Source organism: Schistocerca americana, chromosome 9 (genome assembly GCF_021461395.2).
Source record: "Schistocerca americana isolate TAMUIC-IGC-003095 chromosome 9, iqSchAmer2.1, whole genome shotgun sequence".
Lineage (NCBI taxonomy): Eukaryota > Metazoa > Arthropoda > Insecta > Orthoptera > Acrididae > Schistocerca > Schistocerca americana.
This window is the reverse complement of record NC_060127.1, coordinates 203619805-203625804: the sequence shown is the minus strand read 5'-3', so window position 1 is coordinate 203625804 and position 6000 is coordinate 203619805. Positions and strand designations below refer to the sequence as shown.

Genomic DNA, 6000 nt, shown 5'->3' with positions numbered 1-6000 from the left:
TCACTCCAAGAACGTTTAGCAATACGAATATCGTCAACATATGAAGTAATATTGTCACGAAGATAAACAGGTAAGATTTCATTTAAACTACGAATGAATGCTGCTGAAGGTACAGTAAGTCCAAATGGTAATTTCCGAAATCACTTTTGGGTAAAATAGTCATATCCGGTTATTCTTTAACGATTCTCTAGATAGATTGATAGTCGAAGAGTTGGTTTGACAGATGCAAAGAATAGTAAAAGAGTAGGCAGCAGTGCAGAAAACTAAAAGGGTAATAGCACCACTACAGCTCGGGGCACTATGCACGCTACGGCACATATTCACTTAGAGTAGTGAATCCCCTGAGGACTTTAATAGCCGCACATAATTTCCAGTTTGTGACTTTGTGGCACATCTGACGGAAGTGCGTACATAAATTGATCTAACCATGAACATGGATGTATGTCAGTCTTAGAATTACGAAAGATCTTAAATTTCCGAACAGTCAAAAAGTGTTTATATTCAAAGTTTTCGCCTCGTGGCGACAAAGACCTACCGCGTCTGTCCCAGTCCGAATGTCGACTATTGTCAAGTTCGCGCGCCTGGCGCTCTCTTGTTGCATCCCGTAAATGAAATAAATTATTTTCTTCAAAGCCCTCTGCTATCTGTGATTCTAAATTTCTTCTGCTGTCTTTTCCTACGATTTCGCCTTCAATTTCTTTGACTTGCTTTCGTAATGCCTCAACTTCCCTTTTAACGCGTTCATTAAATTTTCCCTGATTTTCAACATGTTTATTTATGTTCTGGTACTCTTCAGTTTCTGCAAATGGTAATGGAGCTGTATCATCCGAATCTCTGTCCCCATTTAAGCTAAGACTTGTCATTTTATCTGAAATCTCCTCAACTCTTTCCGATAAGTCACCTAATTGTTCTTTCTGTTTATTTACGTCTTCTGTAAGTGTCGCGACTCGGGTTTCAGTACTGACACATTTGGTGGTTAACTGTTCATATTGTTGTGTTAGGTTATTTAATCTGTCATTTGGTACGGATTCCTCGATTCTCTCAAATATTTCCTCCTTATCGTGTGCACGTTGTAAATTTAACTCTGAAAATTTTTGTACTATCACGCGATCTCTTTCTTCCTGTTCTCTATCCTGTTCCTTTTGTCAAATCTCTACTGCAATTAATCTATTAGTGTGAGAATTCAAAATCGGTTGTACTTCTTCTCTGATTTCTTTATTTAATTCATCTTTCATATTTTTGAAACATGTCCCTACTCGTGAGTCTAACCGTGTTTCCATTGTTCCCATCTCAGTTCTAATTGTTCCAATTTGTGATCCCACTGAGTCTAACCGTGTTTCCATTGTTCCCATCTCTGTTTTAATTGTTCCTATCTCTGTTTTAATTCTTCCTATTTGTGATCCCAGTGAGTCTAACCGTGTTTCCATTGTTCCCATCTGTGTTTTTAATTCAGATCTAAACTGTGTTTCCATTGTTCCCATCTGTGTTTTTAATTCAGATCTAAACTGTGTTTCCATTCGTGCTCCCAAATTTAATATAGCACCCATCAACTGCTCCATATCTTCCGTCGTTAACCACGTGGAGGCGGCTGAATAATACTCTTTGGCGCAATCTCTGGCGCTGTGGCTCAGTGTAGCCACCTTTCAAATTGTTAAAATATCATTTTAAATGATAAAATATCAAAATATCATTGTAATTGTTAATGACAAAAAGAAAACTTACACATGTAACAAGAGAAATGTAAAAATTTTCTAAAAATAAAGTGTATAAACCCATGGCTGAAAAGGGCAAATAGCAAGTCGTAAAACAGCCCGCTCTGTCCCCTCAGGGCAGAGAATGAAAAGTGCAAAAATAATAATAATAATAATAATAATAAACAAATAAATAAAAAATTAAAAAATAGAAAAAACCTCGAGGAGTAGTCTCTGGTCGCACCTGATGAAGGTAACAAGCTACGCTACCGAAATATCGTGCAAGTACGACGCTGATATCCGGCAGGACACCCATCAACCCAAGATTTCATCTATAAAATGTATCTACATTAAAGTAAACGCAAACAAGGATTAAGATTACTATGTATTTGATTTCCATCTTTCCTTGTCTAAATTTTTTGTCGTTCTTTTTATCAGCTCGTATTATTTCTGCTTACTTTGTATCTTCTTTTACAACACTGGCCCATTTTTTGCTTCAGTTCCAGCTGTACTGAGAGTCTCGTAAAAATTCGATACCTGTCTGGGTAACCTTGTTGGTTCCATCCTTTTAAAGTGGTCACAGAATTTTAACCAGCATCTTTTCATATGCGAATAAATATTGGTATAATTTCAATTTCCATATTGCCTCATCGTCTGTATATTCTTTACTTTCTCTCCTGAATTTAATTTTGCCTTAAGAACTTGAAGTCAGTTCTCGGTATTCGACATGTAACCATTTCGGCTGCTATAATTCTGTTTCATTTTAACATTCATTACTACGTATTTTCACAATTAATAGTCGAACTAATATTATGAAATTGACATATCGAATTTTATTTGTTGCTCTCACTTATGAAGTATTTCTTTGTGGGAGCATGTACATTGATTAATGTGTACGCCTTGTTTTCTGAGTTGATCAGAATGACTTCAACTGCAGAGCCACAGTATGGTTACTTAAATGTATGTTAACGTTTTTTTAACGTTTATAAACTTTTATCTACAAAGTAAAAATTTTCGTTTTACAAACACAGTTTGCATATTACTCGTCCCGATAAGACAATCCGTTCTGTGCTTTTTTTTCTGTTATTGTCCAGGTAATTATTTCCTTTGATCGTCTATATTTTTCGAGTGTCTGTCAGACTGAGTTCGTTAGTAGTTTCTTACTCCGTTTATTATTTGAGTTTAGCGTTTTCTGAGTCTTGATGTACTACATTTGTTCATGTGGCAGAAGGAGTTTGGAAGAAAGCATTGATTGCAAGATCTAGTTAGTTACAGAGAATAACTGAGAAATAAAAGTTATTGTAAGGTCTTTTTACTTATTACTAGTTGGTTTTTTTTATGTATTTTGAATTGTGGATTTTTATATCCATTTTAAAATCATGTTGTATTTTAACTATTTTCTTATTAAATCTAGTGTTGGGAAGCAAAAAGGGGAAGCATTTTACGTTGGGCCCTGAAAACCAGACCGTGGTGGAATATACACTAGACATGAAATCAATTTGACAGAAACATCGACGAATGTATCAACCGTCAGCCATTATTTGGTAAGCAAAGTGGGATCCAAAGGAAAACACTCATGAATAAATATTTTAACATAAAAGAGAAACCATGATAAAAAAACATTACCATTATAGCGAATTATTAAAACTATTTTGTCAGATTGAACGAAGAACAGGACACTAGGAAGCAGTGGACGGTGCAATCGTAGAGTGGTGAGCGAGAGTAAAGAAGACTGAAAGGAGAGGAAGGAAGCTATTCATGGTGGAAGGAAAGGCATATATAAGCACGTGAACACTAATTTGTTGCACTGATAGAACTGTAATGATATTGAGGTACTCATTGTTGGGAACACCTCTCGATTGGACACGAGGAAGGTAGAAAGCACTCAAAGCAAGGGTTACCCTGACATGGTACGGGAAACCTAGTGGCGGTAAATTGCCAAATTCGGTATGGATTTGGTTAGCATACTAGCTCTGTTGGAAAACTTTAGTTATAAATAAAATTTTTCCGGTACCGGGAATCGAACCCGAGCCTCCTGGGTGAAAGCCAGGTATCCTAGCCACTAGACCATACCGGATTCTTATAGGTCGTTTCCATACGTTGAGTCACACTGTCGTTCTTGTCGATGAGATACACGAGAGTTGTAGGCAATGCCGGCGAGATGCGAGGGCGTGACGAATAAAGATGGTCATCGCCTGGCAGCACTCCATCACGCTGGTGCCGTCGAGTTTTGCCGCTGAGACGAACTCTTGCTGGGAGCTCGCCAACTGTGGCTGTTACACAACCCTGTGGCACACAGTATGCGCTCCGAGACAGACCGTCACCGCCGTGGAAATGTTAAGGTCCGGCGAGAACTACGTAGACCGATGTCCGGGTCGTATTGATGGTGGCGTGTTAAACTTCAGCAATTTTTGACCATACCGTGAAAGATTTGACGACCGGAGGTCTTAGCTGCCCGTGAGGTTCCGGGTTGTAGAATCATCGTCCGCGAAACTGTTCCGTCACGTCTTCGTCCAGAGTTGCACAGGACATCTGAGCAGGACAAAGTAAGCCGATGCAGGATCACCTCTGAAGATGCCTGGCGCAGCTCTGAGACGAAACATTAGCAGCCGAGTACCTTTTTCAGATTCGTCTCATTTATCTTTTTTTTTTTTTTTTTGTTCGAATATGCGTCCAACTTTTGCCATGTATTTTTATTCTGTCTAAGGTGCAGTTTAAACCTCTTCTCTTTTCGCTGTAGAGTTGGCTTATGCATGGAGTAGGCGCATGCGCAAAACTAAATTTGTCGTTCCTTTTTATTGTTCCAATTTTATCGTTACTGCGACTTTCATAGAAATCCGCAACGTTGCGTAGCTAATTTGGTTGGTTCCATTCTCTTAATATGCCTAAAGAATTTTAGCGTGCGTCTTCTCACATCCGAATACTATTAGCATACATTTCAATTTCTATATGAGACTCCAGTGGTCAAGTGATTAGGTTACGGAGAAAGGTTTTCCCGTAAACGACCTCCAGATTATTTAACTTCGTTACATCACTAGTACAGATCGATCTCATTCAAGATTGTCACGTAATTTGAACTTAAATATCACCATCCGATATTTGCAGCGAAATTCGCTTCAGACTTTAAAGAGACAAACGCAGGCGTATTGCGCGTGTTTGTGACAAGTGCCACAGCTTGCTACCGCTACCTCTTTCTGTGTTATGGGACAATAACGCACAGTTCTCATTATTTTGTTTCGTGCAGCACTTGGCCATATTGTCGAGTCTCCGTTTTAGGACAAAGCAATGCTGTAGAAACCCGAATTACTAGCGAAAAGGTAGATGCCGTCCAATTAAAATTAGACACTTGGAAAAAAGGGAAGCAACCATATGACTATGAACAACTTAGTCAGCAAGGAAATAATGGGGGAGAGAAGGAAAACTAAATGGGGGAAGAAATATATAGAATAGCTATACAAAGGAAATGAAGGAAATAATGCAGAGAGGGAAGAGGAAATAAATAAAGATGGAATGGAAGATAAAATACTGCGAGAGAATTTGACAGAAGAGGGAAAGACAGGTCGAAGTAAGGCACCTAGAGTAGACGACATTCCCTCAGATGTACTGATATCTTCGGAAGGGTCAATTATGAGAAAACTACTTCCCCTCGTAAAGCAGATATGAAACAGGAAAAAAATACCCTCAGGCTTCAGACAACAGAGTGATAACCCAAAATTCAAACAAAGTCGGGTGAAAATATTACCGAAAAAAGATTATATACTACAATAAAATAACAAGCAGCATATTGCCCACTAATTCTCTGAAGAAATAAAAACTTTACAGTTTGCTGATGACACTGTAATTATGTCAGAGACAGCAAATGACTTGGAAGAGCAGTTGAACAGACTGGATAGTACATAATACGAAGGACAGACATATAGTTTAAAATCAGAGACGATAAATGAGCTAAAGTCCAGCTGTTTATTCTGTTTTCACTGTATGACAATGGGTTTCATACATTGGGGGTTAATCGTCAGGTCATATCTGCATACAGAACAGAACTACGTAAGTAAAAGCTCCAATAGTCAACAAAACCCACCGAACAAAGTAGACAGTAAAGTGATGAACTCACAAAACTAATACTTCATGTGCCACAAATTCCAAAGAACAAGGCACGTAAAAAAATGTCACACCACGGTAAAACATTGGATGAAACGGCAAATGGGCATCCGATCCAAATCACGCATGATGAGTAATACGTCTCCAAAACACAGTCAAAAGATGAGCCCGGACAGCACGTGACACTCCACGTGTGATAGGATAAAACCTA

General features: G+C 38.5%; 1 non-coding gene across 1 annotated transcript; it reads right to left on the bottom strand.

Annotated features, from left to right (window-relative positions):
• Window positions 1-3696: 3696 nt before the first annotated feature.
• Window positions 3697-3768, bottom strand: Trnae-uuc. Its single transcript has one exon. It is a non-coding gene; the product is annotated as a tRNA-Glu (tRNA).
• Between the last annotated feature and the right edge of the window lie 2232 nt (window positions 3769-6000).